Raw genomic sequence first — 25,707 nt, forward strand, 5'->3', positions numbered from 1 at the left:
CTGCCCAGAGAAGTTGTGTGTTCTATCCTTAGAGATTTTCCAGACACAGCTGCACAAAGCCCTGGACAACCACTCTGACCTCAGAGCTGACCCTGCTGTGAGCAAGCATTTGGACTGGAGATCTGCTGAAATCCCTTCCAGCCTGAATTATTTTGTTATTTTGTGATTATTAATGGCTCCCTTGTGGCCATTGGCCTGCTAAGTATGGGAGTTGAGCTAGATTGTACCTGCACCCCAGGGAATCCCTGTAAGAGAATTAGCAGTTCTTTCTTGCTCGATTTTTGCCATAAAGAAGGAAATAGATTACCCAGCGACTTCACTCCACTGTTTATCATATGTGAGAGACAAGGTGTGAGAGACATCAATACATTGATTAATAGCCACAGCCTTGCTGTGCTTGTGTTACAGCTTACTCTTTAAGAGGAAGAAAAACTGGCAGGTTGAGACAAAAAGCCTTGCACATCTCCTTACAGTGTAAAAAGACAGAGAGGGACACTGTTTCTCAAAAAACTCTTCATGATATAAGAATCAAGGAGAGCCAACCTTGTTGCTCAGTCTGAAAAACATATAAAACAGGGGAATCAGTATGGCTAGAGAAAAGATCGTAAGCCTGTGTGCATTCTTAGTCCAAGCTTGTAGAACTTCGACCAGCAATATGAAAGCACTTTGTGTCCCCATTTCCTTTTATCCTGTTTATACTCAACATCAGATAAGATGTTTGACTCATGACTCCGTTATATTTTGGTCCCATTTACCTTGCATCGTGCACAGAGAAGTGGGTGAAGACACATGTAGGATGACAGTAAACTAAAAAGACCACAGTGACAGGAAAAATTATACAAAACAAGTTAAGGAATCAGAAAGTAATTTTAGAATCATTAAGCTTGCAGTAACTGTTCATTCTTGAAATTTGATTTTTGTTACACGTAACCTACACCAGAGTTCAGATTCTTTTATTGCATATGACTGTGTTTTGGGGGGCTTTCTTGATAGCTCAGATGAATGGCATGGCAACTTTGCCATAAAAAAGTGGGGTTCAGTGGATCTACCCCAGCAGTGAAAGGGGAGAGGAACAAATGGCTTGAAAAGGCATCAGATTTTACTTTTAGTGGTTGAAGTTTCGTCCTGATGCTTGTCTGTATCATTAACCTCTTGGCTGTTTGCAGGCAGTTGTTCAGAATTTGGAAGGCAGGTGGCTACTTACATAAAACCCTGAACTAGCGTTTAAGCACTTAACTCCCCTTAAATTCTTTCTCTAAAAATTACAGTGTTTCTAGATCTGGTGTCTAGTTTGTCTAGAAGAAGGAGACTGACTGAGGATCTTCTCTTCTGGACAAAGTGGTCTGGAGAAGATAGATAGGAATATTAGTTGACTGAGTTTAAGATAAAGGTTACAGATAGAAAACTTCAAATCACATTTCAACCATCCAGCTATTCTTACTTATTTAGTACGTAGAGGTCATACCCAGGAAGACTACCCTTCTCACACTTTTGTGTGTGTGTGTATGTGTTTTTACCATGAAGACTGTTTTAAAGGATAACTGAGAAATGAAGCTTTGTTTTCAATCTTTCCGACATTAATCTAAGATTCTAGTCTCCCTAGGAAGTGAATCTCCTATACTGAATGCCTGTACTCTTCACTGAGCAGGTACATACATTTCCCAGAGCTCAATGTGTTCTTCAGGGAACGTGGCTGGCCAAATCCAACAGGCATGAGTGGCTGGAGCACCTGAGCAACATGTATGTGGAATATACATGGACAAGCTCATCACAGCCAACAGAGTTCTGTCTTGTAAACAGGCATTATGATAAAACAGCTTAAAACAATTGCAATACACATACAGACAGGAGTTAACAAAGTCAAAGAGGTGACTACGGTAGGCCTATGTCAAGGCTCAGCTGCATTGCTAAAGAGTTCTTAATCAGTTCAGTGTCAGCAGCTAATGTAGTGGGGCTGCTTGAAAGAGCATGCACTTTCTGCTTACTATATGTTTTGTTAGCAAAGTTCCCATTCCAACAAACAGCTTGCACAGAAAACGACATTGTTATCAACAAAAATCCTGCTTGATGTTGTCTTCAAAACTGGATAAAACATGACTGGGCACAAATAAAAATATGCTCTCTAGTGTATTTATGAGAGTGAAGAACAGTCTGGCAGCATACTAGCAAGCAGAGTAAGAAACCTATTAATTTAGTTCTGATCAATTTTGCCCTCTCAAGTTAAATGTGATTCTTGCTCCACTGGAGCATTTCCTGGAAAGAAGGAAGGTAATACAACACACTGTGCCAGAAAGAAAGTTATACTGAAATGAGCAGAAAATGATTTAGCAGTAATCTAGTTCCTTAATGATTTTTATTTAAAAATTAGAATAATCAATTTAAAGAAGATCTCTCCCCATTTTCTTTTCTTATAGTTAATGGCTAAGTTAGATATGTTATTTATTCATTCTAAATAAAATGTCTAAAGACCACTACATGAATAAAATTATACAAAAAAGAACCGATTAATTTTGCACCTCTTCCCGCTTTCATAATCTTTGTCAAGTGAATGGAATAATTTTGCCATTTATGTTTCTTATTACAGTATTTGTCATTAGAATGAGGTGTCAGGAAGCATTTGGACTGTCTCACATTTTATGAATTAAAATAGTGTGCCATGCTGTTGTGACCTTTTTAATATTCTGCATTTTTCTCTACTCCTTGGTGTTCCTCTCTTTCTCTGCATATCTCCTCCATTCTATGATGGGAAATGTGAAATGACAATGTATGAAGATGCACAGGGAACAAAACAGTATGTCTCAAGAAAATACTTTAAAGGTGTCCTTGTAGTGTGGTATTACAAGCTGTAGACCCTGCAATGAAACAAGATTGCAGATATTCAAACACGTTGTAATTAAGGAGTAGAATTCATTGCCATAAGATATGATGGATACATAGAAGTTTTTTTTGAAGTTGCTACACAAATCATGCCTGTAGCACAATTATAAAAATGATGGCCAACAAACACTGAAAAGGTTAAAAACTTGCATTCTTTGAGGTTTAAATTTTTGAGCTTTAAATCTGACTACAAGATGTTAGGATCAAACCTTTGGGGAGGTAATTTATTTCACACAGGCTCAGTAGAAGGCTCTTTTGCACTGAATTACCTTGTGCTTGCCAATCTTGGAGACAAAATTAGGTGTTTGAACTGCAGTTTTAACACACGTTTATGGCTAGCAAAAATAGAGAACCTATCACTGTGTCTGAGTCAAACTGCATACAATCACAGTCTCTCTGTGACATTGTTAAGAGGAAAAAGACCTGAATAAACAACATAATCAATTACACAATTGCTAACAAGATTTCTTTAATTTGTATATGATTAAAAATGCAGCCTGAAAACTGAAAATATGACTGCTGACTTCTTGTCTCACTCATTCCTTCCTTCACAGATGGATAGCGATGGAAAATTGGTTGCAGAGATCACAAGTATACTTAATAAAATTTAAAGCTTCCTGATTAAAGAAAAAAAAAGTAGCTGTCTGACAGCAAGATGCTCTAGCAAATCCTGAACACTTTCATCCACAGGCTTAGAATGGGCTTTTTCTACAGAATGGGTATACGATGAGATAGAGATTTAACATTTCAAAGGAAATGCAAATAACAGTAAAACAACAAGAAGTATTGTATTGCTGTGCTGAGGAGGTCTCAGGGTATTCTCACTGTCATGACAGCAGAGCACAGCAAATGACAGGAGCTTGGCTAGCTGTGAATGCATGGACAGGACCAGCTGACAAGAGAAGGGAGGAGTGCATCAGAGCAGTGCATTGGACTCTTTGTCACAGGAGAAAATGGAGGTAGGAGCCTGGAGGACTACTGAGTACATTGATGCCATCCTCCCCTCTTTGCAGATAAACAGTTTGTATTTCTCTACAAATCAGAGTTTACATACCTGTACAAATTCACCTTCTCCCTCTGCTGAATCTCTTCTAATTTTCAAGCATTCTGTTTCATAGCAAATGCACTGAAATCAGACCAAAGGACTAGCAATATTTTTATTTAAATTGATACCTTTTAAAAGACTGAGAATTTAAAATTAAATGTAAAAATATGACAAAGTTGAGGCCTGAAACTACTACAACCTTGAATATGTATTTTAATAAATCATTATATGCTACCTCTATGGCCTTACTCAAATATGAATATTAAAGGCTCCATAACTATATAAAGAATCAGCAAGCTAGGAAACATTTAATTTCTAAAGTCGCCTCAAGCTCTCTAACTATATCCCAGTGTAGTACATTGCTCAAGTACCTATGTTATTTTCAGTCTTTTCAGCATTGCAAATGTAGATACTTGTTTCATGCAAAAATCAAATCTTTTTCAGTCCTTATATGTAGAAAATGTTTTGCCAATACTTTTGCTGTAGTGAACTATTTCAGAGTTAATACTTCTCTCTCTCTTTCTCTCTGTCTCTCTCATTTTCCATGTTGAGCAGTTCTTCAAAACTTTTGAGTTAGGCTGGAAACAGAATAAGCCAAAATTCTGGTTTTCTACTTCTGGACAATGAAAGAAGAACAGCCACTATAGGTCTGTCTGTCTATACACTTGTTGCAAGGGCACACTGCTGACTCCTGCCCAATTTGCCCACCACCTCCTTCTACAGAACTGGTCCCTAGCCAGCTGCATGTGCTGTTGTTGCACTGGATTATTCCAACCTAAGTGCAAAACTTGGCTTGTTTTTTCATTGCTCTTCATGAGCTTCTTTTTGGCCCTCCTAGCCCACAGTTTGGATAATACAATGCTATGGGATACTGCATAGAAAGTCAATATAAATGACATCTATGTCTCTCCACCTATACACAGCGTTGCCATTTCATCACAAGAAGTAATCAGGCCAGTAAAGTACAAATTTCCACACATAGATCCACATTCCCATATTTTTCCAGATTCTTCTAATTATCTTCTTGAAGATGTGTTTAATATCTGAGTCTTTTTTTGTCCTTTCTTTTATTTTCATTTTTATTTTCATTTTTATTTTTATTTTTATTTTTATTTTATTTTTATTTTTTTTATTTTTTATTTTTTCCTGGTCATTGCTTGTTTTTCAATTCTCTCACTTTGAAAATATACCAATTTCCATTGGCTTTAGAAGAATTTAAAATGCATCTTGGTACATTTCAGTTGAATTCCTATTTCTATCAAAATGTATCATGACCCAAATTTAGTGTAAAAAGCCTGAATGTAATAAGAAAAGGCAATAATAAAGAACATACAAATGTAATAAATGTAGATGATTTGTTGATCATTTTCTAGAATAGTAAAAATTAAAAAAAAAAAATGAATAATGTGAACAAATATCAATGAAGCTATGGAGTATTTAATTAAATAATAGTAGGTTTAAGGTGTAATTTTTAGAAAAGGAAGAAACTATATGAGCATAAAGGTTCCATTTTCTCAGAAATCAGTATGTTTTAATGCTTATATGAGTCAATGAGAATGAATAAATAGTCAGGAAAATTAGTAAAGGGAAAATGTGGAACTTGATTACATAAAAGTTTTTTTTGTTTGCTGTTACCAATCTGCTTACAATAAGTGATTTCAAGTAAGCATCTGTCCCAGTCTTTTTAGCTGAAGATAATTTCTCTGTAATTGTCTTTATCACCACTTCTTATGTTTGTTTATATCTTTTAATTTCTCCATCTGCAGTTTCTCATTGTAATGTTGTCCAGAGTAATGGCCATGTCCTTGTGAGTTAATACGGTTAATTTAGACTTAAGAAGTACAAGTGGCTCATTTTTCCCCTTCAGTGTGCATTACTGCTGCATTTATCATCACTGAATTCCCTCTGTCATTTCCAGTCTACTTCATGAGTCTCTGTAAAATTCCTTGTGATCTTTTCTGACATAACTAAATGAATCAGTTAAACAAAACCAGAACGTAATATAGGCATTTTTATCTTTTTTTTTTTTTTTTTTTTAACTTTTTCCTTCCTAGCTTTTGCCCTGGGTAGTGATTTATCTCTTATTTATGATTTTTTTTTCTATATCTGCTTTTATTTTGATATCTGAGAGATTTTCTTAATTTACTTTTTAAAAGTTACGTACATTACAAGGTTCATTTTTCTGTTCATTTTAATATACCTCTTTGATTTCAATAGATTGCTGAAAAATTTGTGCCATTAATCAACTTGTTCTTATATCATGATCTTCCTGCACTTTTGATATTCTGTTCCTAAAGTTTATTAAAATTATTTACCTGCTGCCTATATATTGTGTACCCATGTATAAACATGAGTTTTTATATTTGACCAAAGACTAACTTTGTTTCCACTGTTACTTCATCATTATGCGTGTATCAGAGAGAGTACTGACTCAACACTTATTGGAAATTTTACTGGGTACTCTTAAATGTGATCATAATCATTTAACTTACTTTAACACAGATGGTTTATGTAGCTCCAGGTCTGGAAAGGATCATAGAATCACAGAATGGTTTGGGTTGAAAGGGACCTTAAAGACCATCTAGTTCCAACCCTGCTGCCATGGGCAGGGACACCTCCCACTAGATCAGGTTGCTCAAAGCCCCATCCAGCCTGGCCTTGAACATTTCGAGGGATGGGACATCCGCAACTTCTCTGGGAAACCTGTTCTGGTGCCTCACCACTCTCAGAGTAAAGAATTTCTTCCTTATATCTAATCTAAACCCTTTTTTAGTTTAACACTATTACCCCTTGTTCTGCCAAAACACTCCCCAACAAAAAGTCCTTCCCCAGCTTTCCCATAGACCCCCTTTAGGTACTGGAAGGATGCCATAAGGTATCCCTGGAGCCTCCTCTTCTCCAGGCTGAACAACCCCAACTCCTTCAGCCTGTTGAGAGGTGTACCAGTCCTACGACCATCCTCATGACCTCCCTCTGAACCAACTCTAACAGGTCTATGCCCTTGTGCTGGGGGCCCCAGAGCTGAACACAGCAGTCCAGGTGGGGTCTTAGGAGGACAGAGTACAAGGGGACAATCACCTCCCTCGCTCTGCTGGCCATGCTACTTTTGACGCAGCCCAGGACATGGTTGGCTTTCTGGGCTGCAAGCACACATTGCCAGATCATATTTTGCTTCTCATCTGCCAACACCCCCGGTTCTTCTCAGGGCTGCTCACAATCCATTCTGTGCCCAGCCTGTATTTGTGCTTGGGATTGCCCTGACCCAGGTGCAAGACCTTACCCTTGGCCTTATTGAAACTCATGATCTTATGGGTCCACCTCTGAAGCCTGTCCAGGTCCCTCTGGATGGCATCCCTTCCCTTCGACTTGCTGACCACACCACTCAGTTTGGTGGTATCAGAAAGGGATGAGTTTGCCTGTTCCTACATTCCCTGCTGTACTGGGTTTGATCAACCCATGACACTATAATTTGCAGTGACTGACACAGAGGTACTCCAGTCAAGCTTGGCATGGTTTGATTTTTTGCAACCAACTTTCAGGTTATCTGAAATTTTAAGTTTACTATATTTTAACTTAATTATAAATTGTAGAGCGTTACTGCTACAAATATTAGTGAAGGTAATATTGTGATAATTTATGTAGTCAGAATTTGGCATAGCCCTATTACTTACAAGTAGGGAAAACTTGACTAAACTAATCATTCTAAACGAATATGGATCCTAACTTTAGACCAGCTTTATACTGTTAGATCTATATATGCTTGTATGTATATCTATATACGTATATATTTTCGTACTTATGAAAACAATTTTTTTATGTCTTCATTAAATTTTAAATAACACTTGAAGTCAATGTATTTATCTATTATTTTTGCATCCTTTCACTTAGCCAAAATTAGCTACATGTAAAAATTGACAAAACTTTGTTGTAGCCAGATATTTGCAATTATGATAGCTGCAGCTCCACCTGGTAGGTTAAATGTGGCTCCACCTGGAACCCTACTGCCTAAACTCCTTCGGTTGTAATTCTCCCCAGAAAAGCATTCTCAATCACATCTACACGTATCCAAGTTTCCCATGGTGACCCAATGGTAATCATTACATAAAAAAGAATTTTTGCTCTTTCCACTTACATTCAATCTACAGTTAAGCTATATCCAGCTGAGACCAATGGCAGCAATTAACATCTCTCCATATAAAAATATATTACAACATATTATATCATTTTATGCTGAGATAGTTAATACCTTGAATGAAAAATCCATGAACCTGTTTTCTGAAAATATCATCAGGAGAGCGTATCTCTTGATGCTCAAATATTCCTCATGATTTACTGAGAGATTATCACCCAGGTACTGAAGTGGTCTTAAAAGGGTCCTAAAGCAGGATTTTAGATGCTTGCTAGGTCATTTCCAGAGTACACATCAGTACATACCAGTGAGACAGACAAAACTAGGAGTTGGTTCAGTTGGATTTACCCATACCTTTGTAAAACATGGGCTGAAGAAGACAGTTAATAGTACTCACTAGCACAATTAAACAAAAGAGAATAGAAACTCTGCAAGGGAACTAGAAAGTCCCTGATTCTCATTAGTGAGCTTTTAAAATAGTCCAGCACTCTCCATGCTGTGTGTCTGCTGAGAATGATTTCTCCATTTCTCATTATGTATGAATGCCACTGCACTGTGCAGCTCCAGTGCACAGTTGATTAATAAGGTCAGAATTAGAAACTGAGAGCTTTCCTTTTCTTAGCATCTACTGCAGCTTTCCCTTATCAAGATTTTCTTTTCAGATTTTCTAGGATCTGAAAAATAGAACTTACTGATATAGGATTTAAGTATTTTATCATGTAAGGTCTTGAGCACTGTGTGATATTTTATAGTTTTTTACAAATATTAAATATTAGTTTTTAAATCCTTTACACTATATTCTATTAAACAGCACCAAATATTTCAGAAAAAAAAATATTGTTTGTCTGGAGATACATTTATTTCAATAGATAATCAATGTATATTCAGAAACTGTTTTGTTTTCAGAAGGATGTCTTGGCTTTATCTGAATTATGAAAAAAACAACTCAATACTTTTCAAATGTCACAATATCATCAACTGAATGAACAAGAATGAATTTCTTTTGCACGCAGTGATTACAACTGCAAATTTCAAATCAATTCCAAAATTATTTTACCTGGTTATAAATTGTACAAACTTCTTCCCACTACTACAGCCAAGATTTTGCATCCTTTATCCACTATATTTTTAAGAGCATATTTTATGAGCATATTATGGTTTTCATTAGCTCTTCCAAATAAAATACTGTACCACTGATTACAAAGATCTCTCTCTCTTTTTTTTTTTTTTTCCCTCCTGAGATTATCCTATTTTTAATTCTGTGATACTAACTATATCAGCTTATTAAAGTAACTGGTCTGGAACTTCCTGTGGTTTCATCAAATACCTAAGATTTTCAGTTTTAAAAAAATCATGAAAAACAAACTGAAAACCATAATAACCCCCACCAGGCTGTCATGAGAAAAAAAGTGGAGAGAGAAATGAAGAGGACTGTATCCACCTTCAGCATTAAAAGAACCTGTGTTCAAAGCATAGTCTGGGGGAATCACAGACTCACAGGAATGTTGGTTGGAAGGTAGCTACATATGTCATTAGTATTCTTTTCTATATGAAGTAGGATTATAGGAACAGAAAAATGGGTGACTACTCAGCTAAGCTTTGAGAACTTTAAGGATGGGCTTTCCACAGTCTCTATGGGTACCAATACCCCTTCCAGTGCTACATTGCTCTCCTAACGAAGAAGTTCAACCTCATGCCCAATCTGAACTTCCAAGCTGAAATAGGGCTTTTGCCCCTTGATTTTCCTTCTGCTTATACAGAGAAGGATTTGTTGTGTCATCTTTAAATCACTTGCTCAGGTAGTTGTAGGAAGATATTAAATAGCCTCTTTACCTCCTCTTTGCCTAAATAAGCAAGCCCAGTTCTCACTACTGTTCCTCCAATGCCAGATGTTGTTAGCCATCTTGGTAGCCCTCTACTGGATTCATTCCAATTTCTCAACATCCTGCTTATAGATGGGACCCTAAACTGGACACTCTATTCTAGGCACAGTCTCACCTTAACCACATGGAAGAAGGTAGCTTGATCTACTGGATCAAACTGTTGCAGGATTAAAGTGCACTGTAGGCACATACTCTGCTGTAACCCCCAGGTCACAGAATCACTGAATCACAGAATGGCCAAGGTTGGAAGGGACCTGTGAAGATCATCTAGTCCAACCCCCCTGCCAAGCAGGATCACCTAGAGCACATTGCAGAGGATGGCATCCAGGAGGGTTTTGAATATCTCCAGAGAAGGAGACTCCACAACCTCTCTGGGAAACCTGTCCCAGTGCTCTGTCACCCTCACAGCACAGAAGTGCCCCCTCATATTGAGCCCGAACCTCCTGTGCTTCAGTTTGTGCCCGTTGCCTCTCATCCTGTCACTGGGCACAACTGAAGAGACTGGTTCCATCCTCTTGACACCCTTCCTTCAGATGTTCATACACATTAATGAGGTCTTCCCTCAGTCTTCTCTTTTCCAGGCTAAACAGTCCCAGTTCTCTCAGCCTGCCTTCGTGCGACTGGTGCTCCAGTCCCCTAATCAACTTTGTAGCCCTCCTCTGGACTTGCTCCAGTAGCTCCATGTCCCTCTTGTGCTGAGGAGCCCAGAAATGGACGCAATGCTCCAGGTGTGGCCTCACCAGGGCTGAGTAGAGGGGGAGAACCACCTCCCTAGACCTGCTGGCAATGTTTTTCTGAATGCAGCCCAGGTCCTTTCCAGCAAGGCTGTTACTCAGCCAGTTGGTTCCCCATCTTGATTGATGGAAGGGATTATTCCACCCAAGGTGCAGATCTTTGCCTTTCTTGTGGTAGAAGCAATCCCTTGTTGGTCCATTCTTTAAATTTCTCTGGTCCCTTTGGAGTGAAACACTACTGTTTGGTGTGCCAGCCACTTCAGATTTAGCATTATCTACAAGTTTGCTGCAGATGAGTTCTGTCCCATTACCCAGGTCTCTGATTAAGTTATTGAACAATACACACCTCAGCACTCCCGGCTGAGCAGGTATTCTAGCCAGACATCAAACTATTGATTACTTCCTAGAGATCCTGGCTGTCCAGACAATTTTCAGTCCATCTGACAACTGTTTGCTCTGCCTATCTCAACTCAGCTTCCAAATGAGAACACTGTGGAATTCAGTGTCAAAAGCCTTACAGCCTGAAGACATGTTACATCCACCACCCTTCCCTCATCCAGATGGCCAGTCATTGTAGAAAGCGGTCAAGCCAATCAAGCTCAATTTTCCTTTGGTAAATCCATATTGACTTTTTCTGATTGTCTTCTTGTCCTTGTCAAAGTAAATTTATAGAATACATCTTTATGATTTTTGGAGAAACAGTGACTTGAGAAGACATTTGCAGATGACCAAGTTAGCTTTCAGTTTCTGACAGATGAAAGTAGAACCCACCTTTCAATGAAAAACTCATGCATTATATCAGTTGTTCCCACAGATAAGAGAGTTACTACATTAGTTTGGAGGCTGGCAATGAAGGCTTACTGAACTTCGCAACTGATCTTTGGACTGTATAAGGACATGTTGCATTAATAATGTAGCAAAGTAAGTGTTAGTCAGAGCGGTCAAATCATTACAACCTTAAAATAATAATAATAATAATAAAAAGTGGTTGGAATCAGCTACAGAGACACATTACAGAAGCTATATCTTGCACAAATGCTGCAGTGCAGCCTGGGGTCTGGGCCACTGTCAACTCCCTGAATCATTTTATTTGCTACTTCATTTATTATGCCTTTAAAATACATAATTCATTTTAATGCATATTCCATATGTTACAGCCACAGCTATATATTCCTCGGTTGTCTCTAAAATTAACTGGTTAAACCAGGTGTTCTACAGTCATTATTAAAGTATAACAAATGTGAAGAGAAAATTATTTTACGGCATCAACATCTTGCAGGTTTTAGATAGATACAGAGCATCAGAGGGAAAAGAGCGTGATACAGAACACGCTTTGCTTTATAATATAACATTCCTGATGGCATATCAGCCACCGTTTTCTGTAACATTAGTAAGAATATATCTAAATAGCAGGAAAACAGACCTCTATGCTGTTGAATAATTCAGGTTTCTGATTTACGTAAATCTGTTTGTAGAATTTGACATGGAGTGGCTTATCAGAAAATGGTAAGTCAGGAAGTTATTTCTGAAATTAGTCACAAAGTCAAGCAAGAAACAAAGTGAAAACTATCCTTTCCACTGAATCTAATCTGAGACATGCATGATATGTATATCTTTTCAGAGTTTTCTTGTTATGAATAGCTTCTTCTAATGATGCTAATAAAATACTTTTCTCATTTTAATTTATTCATACTGTTTAGCCTTAAGACTAGTTCCACAATTATGAAAGCTACTGGGAATTGGGAATTTAAGAAGCAGGTGGGCTTTTTTTTTTTTTTTTTTTTTTCTGCACCTACATGATGAAAGCATGAAAAAATTAAGACTTGCTAGTTTTAAAAAACATCATGGAAATATTGATTGCTTCATTTTTCTAACTATACATAATAATTTGTTTTCATCATGTCAGTTCAAAATATAAACTATTTGAATATTAGATTTTATATTATATTATTAATATAATTATTAATATTATAGACATTATGCTACATAAAATATTTAAAGTTGTCTTTCTAGTCATGAATAAAATAACAAAATATTTCTTCATGTATTTTTTTCTAACTCCACCTCATTTACTATGTTTCCATAATTTCTGCAGATACAGACATGAACAAAGGAAAGTTAAGTACTTCATCAGAAAAGTAGAGAAGAATGATTTTCTAATTAATAGAACAAGAACATTTAAAAGTAGGTAAAATTTATGTCAAATTGTGTAGCTGCTTAGACAAACATGACAGGTCCTTTTTGATAGTAAAAAGTTTCATATTGACTGTAAAGTCGGTATTAGCTGTAAACAGCCTGTACAATGATTTTACCAGCTAATGAGAATCAATCTTCTTTTGTAAAAATAACCAAAAATTACTCATGAAAAACAAGAAAATAAGTTTTGTTGAAACAAGATTTCCTGCTTAATGATTTAAATTGTGATTATAGTGATTTAAGTTCCTCCACCCTCTTTCTTTCCTTGCAAGATTTGCATTACAAGTATGGGGAGCCATAAATGCTGAATATATGTAATTTCTTACTACTGAAGGGTTTCCTGGGAACTACATAAAGATCTTAATATACTCCAAGCTTAAAATTATTAATTATTGTTGTGACCAAGAGAAAACACAGCTAAATAAAATGTTTTGTCTTCGGGACTCAGCACACACTGAAGAAGTTTCCTGCTTTTAGAAGTGAACACCTAAGCAGAACAAGAAAAAGGTCAGTAGCAAAGAGTAACATGGATGTGTTACCAACTCCTGCCCTTCTTTTGTCGGTATCACTTGGACAAACATTCAGACACTGTGCAATAATGGAATTCATCATTTCTTGCCCCCCCCCCCTTTTTTTTCCTTTTTTTTTTTTTTCTTTTGTTATTCATTTCAGTTGAATTCCTTGCTGTTTTTTAGGATGACTTACATTTTGGCTGACAGCTCAATCCAGCTCTTCAAAAGAAATCTGTTGGCATTACAGACATTCTCAAAATATTCCATCCTATTCTACAGGAAATTCAAAGGTTATTTTTCCTTACTGTTGCAAGCAATCTTCTGAACTTTCCCACTTGCCAGGAGACCGGATTCCATCAAAGCAGCTTATGACTGCATTTGTCAGAATTAAACTCACCTTGGATGTGCCTTTCATTCCAGGTGGTAAGCTAGGTCTTAGCTTTCCCTCAGGGCAAACACATTGTCCTGACTTCTGCTCAGCAAGAGGTAACAGATGCAATTTTTTGGCTTGCAGCGTGTAGCTACTTACAGCAAAATGTGAATGGAGTAAACCAACTGTATGTAGATTATTTTTTTATATATATATATATATTTTTTTTTAACAGGGGTGGCCTGTTCAGATATTCAGAATTGAGGCCACCAGCCTCTAGGAATTAGTAATGTCAGGTATGTACTGCTCAGAGGTAAGAGCTGAATGTGTTTCAGGTACCAGAAATTACTGAGATGTGTGCATAAGGAGAAGCAGACATTTTCCAAGGAATGACAGAGAAGGGAAGTGACGCAAACACCACAGACTTTGGTGAAAACAGAGTTGTTTGGAGACACAGCAATCCCCAGAACAGCTCATGAAAATACATAGGCTGGGCTCTTCACACACCTTCTGCAACCCAGTCCCAGAAAAATCCCTCCAAAATGCCTACTGCGCAAATGTCAGGCACAAGATCTCATCCACTTTCAATTTCCTTTTCACTGTAAGGTGAAAATAGCTGTAAGTATTTGACTTCTCAGAGATGCTTTACTTTCCCTGGCATTGATTAAGTAACTATGTGTTGCAGTATATATTTAATTTCTCAGAGTAAATTTACTGTAGGCTATTATTGACTGTGTGCTGTTTGGGTCCTTTGCCTTTAGCTTGCTATTTCTTTACTGGGCTAGAGACCCATTAAAAATCTTCGCTGTAGTTAAAAGAAGGTGTTAACCCACAACATTTGCTTCATATGCATCAGTTTACAACGTCTGATGTGTAACTGGGCAGAGGCAAAGTACAGCTGTTTTAACCTACAACTGTGACACCATGTTATGACTGATGAGAGCAATTGGTCTTTAATTCCTCTCATTTTAATGTCCACCCTTACATTTCGCCTAACCTCTCCATTTGACACTATTTATGTCTACCTCACATATGGATTTAAAGAATGTTTAAATAATATTTATTTACAGATATTCTCACACAGCTACTCTGTAGACCAAAGAGAAAATGGAAAAAGATTTTAAAATTTTCTAAAGAACATGATGGAAATTCTGTGTCATGGACACACTTGGATATTTTCACATTTACTTTTTCCTCCTGAGTCAAAGGTTACAAACTGCAAAGGAAGACAAGTACCAATTTAAATTTTAAACTCTCGTTACACTGAAAGTATATCAATCCTTCCTGCCCCTCTCCTGTCCCCCCGACCTCCCTGAAATGCTCATCTGATCCTACATGATCCTACATACAGCCATGTAGATTTCAATAGTTTGGCTGCAAAACACATCAAAGAAGCTCATGTTTCCATTTGCCCCTTTTATTTAGTGCACAGTGAACTTGTTGATATTTTCATTATGTGCTTAATTCTCCACTGTGTCATGTCCCTTTGGTATCTGATTAGTCAGGGTGTTTTAACTGTACCTTGCCCTTAGCTGTGGATGTTCATCAATAGTACCTAAATGTTTGATTGTATGGCCATTACATGTGCAATAGACCCTCAGTACAACACAAAAATCACTTATAAAGTACATTATTCTAGGTAAGTCCAACTGAGACAGCAGTACAAACAGTTCCTAAATCATACTGACACAAGTCCAGTTATCCGTAACATGACATTAAATTAATGTTTAAATGCAGAATGGATATTTAGGTGGACAAGCTGATGGACAAGTACTTTAATTTCATTAAATCTGTAAAATCAATGGAGAAATATAGCTATGGGATTACAGTCTCAACTACAAAATAATGTTTTATATGATTTTACTTTTTACAATGGATTATTGAAATCATAAATTGCCGTATCCAGTACAAAGTAGGATATAAAATATAAGAAAGGCACATTCATTTCACAGGATTACTTTGTTATTTTTGTTATAAATTTCAATGCTATAGTATGTTAAAAATGTAAAATTGAGAAGTGGATGATTGCTTGTATTGCAATGTAGCCCCTTTTACGTGTTCAGAAACAAATACAACAATTTTGTTCTCCCTCTAAAAACAGTGGACAAGACAACACGTCCACCAACATCACGGGTTTTATTTAAGTCTTTTGTTTGATTTGATTTGATCTGATCTTCTTTTTTTTTTTTTCATTTTTCTGGAGCAATTTTTTTAGATTAACAGATTTTGCATAGAAGGAAAATGTTTGGGCAAATTTGTCTCAAATTCTGTATAAGAATGTATCACAGAATCACAGAATTGTACGGGTTGGAAGGGACCTCTGGAGATCATCGGGTCCTTATGTTATATCTTATGGGCCTTTACACTATAATCAACAATTCTACTCTCAAATACTCTGTTTTTAATTTTAATAATTAAAAAGATCAGAATACTTCAGAATAATATCCATATAAAGAATGTTTAAAAAGAAGTAAAAGCAATTCTGTATGTCAAAAATTTTCACTTAGAGCTGTTCAAAAATAAATAAGCCAGGACTGTTTACTAATAAATCATTTTTTCATACTTTGAGTTAAAAATTGAAGCTTGAAGCACATGCCTGCTCCTTTATCATTAAAAATAAATAAATAAATAAATAAATAAAAATCTTGAAAGAATCGCAGAAGGATGCATGTTATTTCCTAAGCAGAAAAAAAGATGTGGTCCTAAGTTCAGATACTGGTATAAATAACATTGTTCAGATCTCCTAACCAATTTATCATTTTTATAAGTGATTTGAAATTTAAACACACCTGTACACATGGATTGTAACTAAAGCTATGGCGTCCAATTAATAATGTCATTAGTAGCTGATGATTTCAGTCAACTGATAAGAAATAAAATATTTTTCCCCTTGTTATTTCTACCTAGCTATATTATCTATCAAGCAACACAAGCTGCATATTTGATGGATGTTGTTAATCAGATATTAATATCAATCAGCTGTTCACACTTAGAAATATAGATGACACCGACATGAATACTGGGTTCTGATTCACATTTATTGGTCGTGCAGTTGAATTTTAGTGTAGTTGAAATTCAGTGCAAAAAACGTAATTTAATAAAAGTAGGGAAATTATTTCATGCTTATTTTGCATCAGTCATTAAGTATACTTAATTTCTGCTTATTTTCAGTCTTTTTTTTTACTGTGATCAGTCATGACTATAGTCAGGTAAACACAGGCAAAATCTGAAGTAGAGTTTACATGCATTAATAAAAATGCAATGACTAGTTTTTAACTGAAACAATACTACATCGCATATGTGGGTAATACATGTGTTTATATATAAAGCAAGCAAGTTAGCCAGAACTTTTGTATGCAGGTGATAACATTTTGTAAAAGATATATCACAAGGCATATTGGGTACATTCTTATTTTGAACATCATACACCAAAATATATTAAATAGATTTAACTAATTTACAGAGTGTACTAATTACTCAACTCTAGAAATTTAAAGATGAACTTTCTGAAATGGACTGACTTGACCATCCAACTGACTTGATCACCCATTGTTTGACCAACAGTACTGCAGATGTGGAGGCTGGAAAGGTAGGGAGGGAGCGGGGAAGGTGGGGAGGTGAGGGGCCTGTGCTGGAGCAGTTTGCTCCTGGGGGATGGATGGACCCCGAGGTACAGAGCCATGTGGGAGCAGTTCTTGAAGAGCTGCTGCCTGTGGACAGCCCCCGCAGGCTCAGTTCGGGAAGGACGGCATCCCGTGGGAGGGACCCCACGTGGAGCAGGGGCAGGGAGTGACCATGAAGGAGCAGTGGAGGTGAAGCTTTAGGGACTGACCGCAGCCCCCATTCCCTATTCCTCTGTGCCACTTGGGGGGAGGACATAGAAGAGGGTGGATGGGGGGAAGGTGTTTTTAGCTTTTTTGTTTTGTTTTGTTTTGTTTTGTTTCTCACTGCTCTAGCTTGTTACTAATAGGTATTAAATTACATTAATGTCTCTATGGTGAGTCTGTTGTGCCTGTGACAACAATTGCTGAGTGATCTTCCGGTCCTTATCTCAACCCTTGAGCCCTTTCTGTTGTATTTTCTCCCCCTTTCCCTTTGAGGAGAGGAGAGTGAGAGAGGGGTTGTGGTGGAGCTCAGCTGCCCAGCTGAGTAAAACCACCACAGGTGGTGCTAATGCTACTGAAACTTTGTCCTCAGGTACTTCAGGATTAGTTATGAAACGGGATAATATAAATTTGCAGTCATGAAGTTGTCATAGGTAACTATTAAAACATAACCATTAAACAATAGGGAGAGTGACCAGTTGCTGTGCTTTTTAAAAATAACAAATTTAATCGTACATGATCAATCAAAATACCACATGGACAGCAGCACAACACCTACTTGGCAATCCATCTAGAAAAGATAATCCTGTTCCACCCTGTTTGCCCTCTCATTTATCAGGTCTTTTTCCTCTCAAATGAGTATTTCTTTTGTTTAAATTTATCAGACAACAATAAGCAGTACTGTGAAAACACCTACTGACAGCCCCTATTCAGCTGTGCCTAGACTAACAACCCTGCAGCCAACAACCTGGCATTAACCCATCTTATAGGTCCTGATAAACCTCCCCAAAGCAGAGTGGAAATGAGGATGTGACACTAAGCTTGATAGAAGATTGACATCCTGAATGACAGCAAAGAGTCTGGGAGGCCAGGAAACACAATAGTAACAGGAGACTACCCCCATGTAGTTTGAATAGATGTCCTGTTGGATCATGAAGTGGAGGCTAAATTCTTAGATACCATAAACAACTGCTTTATGGAAGAGTTAGGTAGGGAACCTCAATGGGCAAAGCAACACTTCAGCTGGTCCTGAGCAGCATTCAAGACTATGTTCATAAAACTACTGTATGGCATCACAATGATCATAGGATACTTGTACTCAAAATCCTTTGCAGGATCTAGGAAAGCAAAAAATCTTATGCATTTTTTTCCCCAAAGGGAGGGAGTTACATAAATATGAGATTTATTAGGACAAAACACACAGAAAAATCTTTGCGAGATGTCGAAAATTTAAAAACTCCCTAATGGAGGCACAGAGCAAACACCACTTACCACAAAACAAAACAAAACAAAATTTCCTTTAGGAAACTCATAAGAAAGCTGGCATGCCTGAATGCCGGAGGTAATGATGTATCGAAATGCCAAAAATAGAAAGAATTGTGAGTGCTCTTAAGTTCAGGATGAGAACATAAGACAGGCCAAAAAAGAACTTGAGAAATAACATGCAAATAGGAATAGGCAGTGGGCTGATAGACAAGATTACAGAACACATAGGCAAAATGAACTAAAATGAACAATAACAGATTGCTAGAACCAGATTGTATTCACACATCAGGTTTGGTAGGGACACAAAGAGTTGCCAGCCTTGCAGCATCATATCTTGCTTAAAACTGCCCGGGTACCAGGGGACTGGAAGGCAGTTAATGTTACATGAACTGTTTGAGAGATTTCACTGGAGAGCTAGTGAGATATAGACTTAAATTGCATTATCCATGTGGGACAAATGAGCAAAAATATTTCTAAAGAATAAAATTAATTGGCATACGGATGTATCCAATATTCTGAGGAAGAGACAACACAACTTTGTAAAGAGAAGCCATACCTTACACAACTACTGGGATTCTCTGAAGGAACCCACTCCACTCAGCATTGGTGAGGACACACCTAGGGTACTGTGCCAGTTCAAGAGACACACAGGAAAGAGTCCAACAGAGAGCGACAAAGATGATCAAGGGACGGAAGCACCTCTCCTTTGAAGAGAGGGTGGGAGAGCTGGGGCTGTTTAGCCTGGAAAAGAGGAGGATCGGGGGTTTAGGGTGGGTTGCACGTGCTGCAGATTTTATCAATATCTATGAATATCTGAAGGGAAGATGCAAAGAAGAGAGAGCCAGGCTCTTTTCAGTGGTGTCAAGTGCCATGACAAGAAGCAATGGGCACAAAGTACAGCAGAGGAGGTTTCCTCTAAATATCAGGAAACACTTTTTCTTTCTATGGGTGATGGAGAACTGGCACAGGTTGCCCAAAGAGGCTTTGGAGTCACCCTCTTTGGAGGTATTCATAAACTTCCTGGCCATGGTCATGGGCAACCTGCTCTGGGTGTGCCCGCCTGAGCAGAAAGGTTGGACCAGATGACCTCCAGAGGTCCCTTCCAACCTTAAAAATTCTGTGATTCTATGATTCTGGGAATCAAGGAACACAGGAATATGAAATTGTGGCACCACAGGTATTTAGAAGTGTCAAAATGTCATGAAAAAAAGAGTGTGGGATTGCACACGGTTAAAATGTTAAAGGTCAGGATATATGCTCAGTTTTCAGAGCTACAGAATGCATACTTGGAAGTCCTCTTTCATACATTATGAACTTCAACTTTTAGGACATGCGTATTGGGTTTACATAGCAAGGTTTTGATAGTGCGGGGCTGCAGGGGTGCCTTCTGTGAGCAGAGCCCAGCAGCTGCCCCATGTCATGACGTCATGATCAGAGCCAGCTCCAGCTGCTCCAACAGGGACCCACTGCTGGATAGAGATGATCCAGGGAGCGATGCTTGTTGGGCCTCTGGGAGAGCAGAGTTAAGGAAGGGAAAAAACAAACAAACAAACAAACAACAACAAAACACCTGCTGTGCCACAGCAGCTGGTCGAGTGAGGAGTGAGAGCCAGCCCTGCAGACCCCAGGGTCAGTGCAGCAGGAGGGCAGGAGGTGCTCCAGGCAGGCAGCAGCAGTTCCCCTGCGGCCTGTGCAGGGAGAGGCCCCTGGTGGAGCAGGCTGTCCCCCTGCAGCCCATGGGTCCCACATGGAGCAGATCTCCACACTGCAGCCCCCCCGTGGAGGAGCCCCCGCTGGAGCAGGTGGATGTGGCCTGGAGGAGGCTGCGGCCCATGGAGAGCTCCCGCAGGAGCAGACCCCGGGCCGGAGCTGCAGCCTGTGGAGAGGAGCCCACGCAGGAGCAGGGGGTCTGGGGGGAGCTGCCGCGCACCCGTGGGGGGCCCGTGCTGGAGCAGTTTGCTCCTGGGGGATGGATGGACCCCGTGGTACGGAGCCATGTGGGAGCAGTTCTTGAAGAGCTGCTGCCTGTGGGCAGCCCCCGCAGGCTCAGTTTGGGAAGGACGGCATCCAGTGGGAGGGACCCCGCGTGGAGCAGGGGCAGAGAGGGACCGTGAGGGAGCAGCAGAGATGAAGCGTTGGGGACTGTCTGCAGCCCCCATTCCCTATTCTGCTATTTATTTTATTTTATTTTATTTTATTTTATTTTATTTTATTTTATTTTATTTTATTTTATTTTATTTTTTGGTTTGTTTCTCACTGCACTAGCTTGTTAGTAATAGGTAATAAATTACGTTGATCTCTCTATGCTGAGTCTGTTTTGCTGAGCGTTCTCCCTGTCCTTATCTCAACCCTTGAGCCCTTTGCATCATATTTTCTCCCCCTTTCCCTTTGAGGAGGGAGGAGTAAGAGGGGGGTTGTGGTGGAGCTTGGCTGCTCAGCTGAGTAAAATCGCTACAACTTGCTACAACAGAATATCATACAGAATAAAAAATCTCCATGAACTTCAAAAGGGATTAGAACAATCTATAATAGTTAGAAGTATTAGCAATTTGGAATAAATCTTTCTTGTTTTGGAAATGTAAATAATAATGATAAACATTTCAAAAATCTTTGTCTGCATATGGTTGGGACTTCTGAGGTCCTACATTCATAAAATGAGGCTACATAGTTCAGGAAAGTGAAGTATATGAAGATCAATTTTTTCAGTTTACATAACACTTAGAAGATTTTAAACATTCATAAAAAGACATCTCCCCCCCAAATAAAAATAAATATATAAAAATAATAAAATAAAGCTTATAATGATCTTTCTCTCAGTAAGTTTATGAATTCTTTTTAGTTTTCAGTCAGTGTTCACCTTTACTAGCAATCAAACTCAGATATAACTAGGGAAATGCCATCTTCCTTGAGCCGTCAAAAGTCATCAATTATATTTTTGCATGTCTGTGAAGTCAGGAGCAGTACTTCAACTTTTTGAAAGTTCATATATTTTTTTCTTGAGAATTCTGATTGCTGATATCCCGTGCTCTTCAAATGAAGAAAAAAAGTAATGACTTATGAAAAGAAAACACAAATGCTCAGGTGATTGGCAAGCTGTAACGAAGGAGAATTATTCCTGCTCAAACTTAATACACTCCTTCTCTCTCACTTTACGTAACAAAGTGTATAGGGGGCAGGGCTTGGGCTCAGTGAAAAAAGGAGGCGTCATTTGCAATTTTAAATTGTAGGATGGATTCCACCTACAGAAGGTTGCCATCTAGCTCGTGGTCTTCTTAGAGAAAATGATTTAGGAAGCACAGGCTTGATATAGCACAGCAGCTACGATAGTTAAATGACTCTTCCTGTCATTCATCCACACAGTGATGTGGTCAAACTCCAGGCAGCTCCACAACCGACCCTACATTTAATGACTAGGTATGGCCATGCTTTTCTTCTGCATATGTATAGCCAGTGCCTATAGACTACGACTATTGATGGGGGAATCCATGAATCTGAACTTGCAGCTCCTATGACTCTATCAGCCTACAAAGAATGCTACTTCTGTCTTCATAGAGCTTGGCGTGGGGCAGAGACAATGAAGGAGAAGCATGTGGAATTTATGAGGAATAACAAACAAACTGAAATTTGAGAGATCAGGCCATAGAATGTATTTGAGGACTAAAATATTTTTCCCATCAAGATGAAAGATTAGCAGTATTCCACTGTACAATTAAAAGGATGCAAAAAATGGCTTTCTCACAGTTTTTCTAGTGAGAGCAAATTTAGTGTGCAAGAACAGCAGAAGCGTGACTTGTGATATACTGAGAACAATGAGCTTCATGCTTTCTCACTTGTTCAAGTGCCTAAATTGTTTGCATCAATATTTGAAATGCAAGAAATATTCTGAGTCCTAAATAGGTTATCACCTAAATTTCAGGTCCCAGAAACAGGGATCCAAGGGAAAAGTTTTGATCATATTTAAACTGATGAATATTGAAAAATGTCTAAAGCCCCTGAATTGTTTGCACAGAGTCGATATCACTAAGGCAAAGCAGTGCATAGAAGATTTATGGGACTGTAATAGGAAATTAAACCAAAATTGATCCAACAAATTACTGCACGTAAGAACAAGCTGAATAATTTAAAAAATCAATATGAATAATTTGAGCAATTGGAGAGTACAGAAGAAAAGTGTTGCATAGGTTAATGTTTACTGCACATCTATTTAGTGACTATCTTGAAGCAACAGTTACTGAGTTAAAATATCAGATATTTTTAAAGTATACGAGATGAGGAAGGGTAAGAAACAGAGGCAGATAGTTTCCATCTTGCTAACTATCTGAAAAATATGCTATGCAGTGCTAATATCTGGAGTACATTTTCACAGAATAATGGCTGCAAAATTTAAGTCCCTTACTACTTCTCATGCTACTTCAGTGCAATAAAAGAAACTTTGTAAATACAAACTTTTAAATGTCCTGGGATGTAAGGTTATCTGAATTATAAAACTGTCGAACTCAAAACAAGTACTAGCATCATTTGACGGGAAAGAAGTATGACGATTTATTCTAACAATGAATATACTCATATGTTTATTTCTTCTTCTTCAAAACAAACCAACAAACAAACTACAATTATTTGCATACTTTAGCATTCAACTGCAGAATGGAAAACAAAACAAAACAAAACAAAACAAAACAAAAAAACAGAAGACCAACTTAAAGTAAATATTCCTTTATTTCCACATGCACTGAAAATATATCTGTAATACTTAGGAAAACATTTTTTTTAAGTTTATTTTGGATTTTAGAAAAAATACACAACTCTGGTTCACCATTATTAAGTGGTACTTGGGTCCAAACTTCACATTCCTGCACCTATGGAGGAATAACCCCAAGCACCAGCACAGGCTGGGGGCTGACCTGCTGGAGAAGAGCTCTGCAGAGAGGGACCTGGGGGTCCTGGTGGACAGCAGGCTGACCATGAGCCACCAATGTGCCCTTGTGGCCAAGAAGGCCAATGGTATCCTGGGGTGCATTTGGAAGAGTATTGCCAGCAGGTCTAGGGAGGTGGTTCTCCCCCTCTACTCAGCCCTGGTGAGGCCACACCTGGAGTATTGCGTCCAGTTCTGGGCTCCCCAGTGAAAGAGGGACATGGAGCTACTGGAGCGAGCCCAGATGAGGGCTACGAAGATGATGAGAAGACAGGAGCACCAGTTGCACGAGAACAGACTGAGAGAACTGGGACTGTTTAGCCTGGAAAAGAGAAGACTGAGGGGAGACCTCATCAATGTGTCTAAGTATCTGAGGGGTGGGTGTTGAGAGGATGGAACCAGTCTCTTTTTAGTTGTGTCCAGTGACAGGACAAGAGGCAACGGGCACAAACTGATGCACAGGAGGTTCTGGCTGAATATGAGGGGGCACTTCTTTACTGTGAGGGTGACAGAGCACTGGGACAGGTTTCCCAGAGAGGTTGTGGAGTCTCCTTCTCTGGAGATATTCAAAACCCTCCTGGATGCCATCCTCTGCAATGTGCTCTAGGTGATCCTGCTTGGCAGGGGGGTTGGACTAGATGATCTTCACAGGTCCCTTCCAACCTCAGCCATTCTGTGATTAGCAAATGATTGCTTCCATTTTCTAGTATAATTTATTTAGGATTATCTAAGAGCCACTCAGAAAGGAGTGCTGTGGCATATGCACACAGAAACTGTCTTAAATAATTTTTACTTTTAATTTTTGTACTCAGTTAATTCAATGTTTTTGTTTGTTTGTTTGCTTGTTTCTGTTACTCAGTAACATAACTTAAAGGTTTAAATCCTCTCTACAGTCTACCCTACAGAGAAAAGAGAAAATCAAGTCAAATCACCATTCACAATTTTCTATTATTCTGTGGAGGCAATAGCATGGAATTTTTATGTGCTGATCTTAATTTTAGGAAAGAGTAAAGACAAATAATTAGGAAGTTTATAGCATAGGAGACTCCCCAAATGCAAGCTGGAGTACAGTGAAAATGATCCATTGCAAAGAGATAAAGGTGGGCTACAGTAGTTACTCTGTTTAATTAAAATTTTGGAGACTAGGTAAACTGCAAGTCTGTGGACTTGATTACAGTTATTTGGAATGATAGAAACAATGACAAAGTCTCAAGACCCAACATTACAAAAGCTTCGGATCTGAACAGGGGTGTACTAATAAAGATTTTGAGATCTGTGCAGAATATGATTACATTCTTTGCAGATATAACAGTCCACATAGGCACATCTGTTCATGTACCACTAGGCTGTAATTTATTAATGAACATTCATTACAAATTCCTGAGGGGGAAAAAAGATGTCTTACGGTTGTGCTCGAATTCTTTAATTATCTTGCAGATTTAGTGAAAAATGTCTATCTATATTTCATTATGACACTGACTTCCAAACTTAAGAACAGAATCATATTCAACAAAAATTGGAACACAACCCAGAAAGGTAGAACAAACTGAATTAACTCTTGCCAATCTCACTGGCTGATCTTGGGGCATTTTATAGAGGGGCTGCTCACCCCCATGGAGGCTCGAGGCAAGGAGAACTGAAGCAAGCTGCTGGAGGCCACCAGGCCCAGGGCAGCAGCAGAGCTCTACAGGAAAGACCCTTTACCCGGACTTGCCACCAGGGTACAGCTGTGGTGGCCTCCCTACACATTCACTGGCAGACACAAAAGCAAGGGAGGGCAGTCATACACACCATACAAAGATAGTATAGAAAATGATGGACCAGGCAAGAAGCAGTAAGCTTAGAAGTTCATTTTCACTCTACCAGAGAAAGATTTTAAAAAAGAATCCCAGAAGTCAAAAGCTGGGCAGTTAAGTTCATGTTGGTTGGTTATTTTTTGTTTTGTTTTGTTTTGTTTTG

Source organism: Cygnus olor, chromosome Z (genome assembly GCF_009769625.2).
Source record: "Cygnus olor isolate bCygOlo1 chromosome Z, bCygOlo1.pri.v2, whole genome shotgun sequence".
Lineage (NCBI taxonomy): Eukaryota > Metazoa > Chordata > Aves > Anseriformes > Anatidae > Cygnus > Cygnus olor.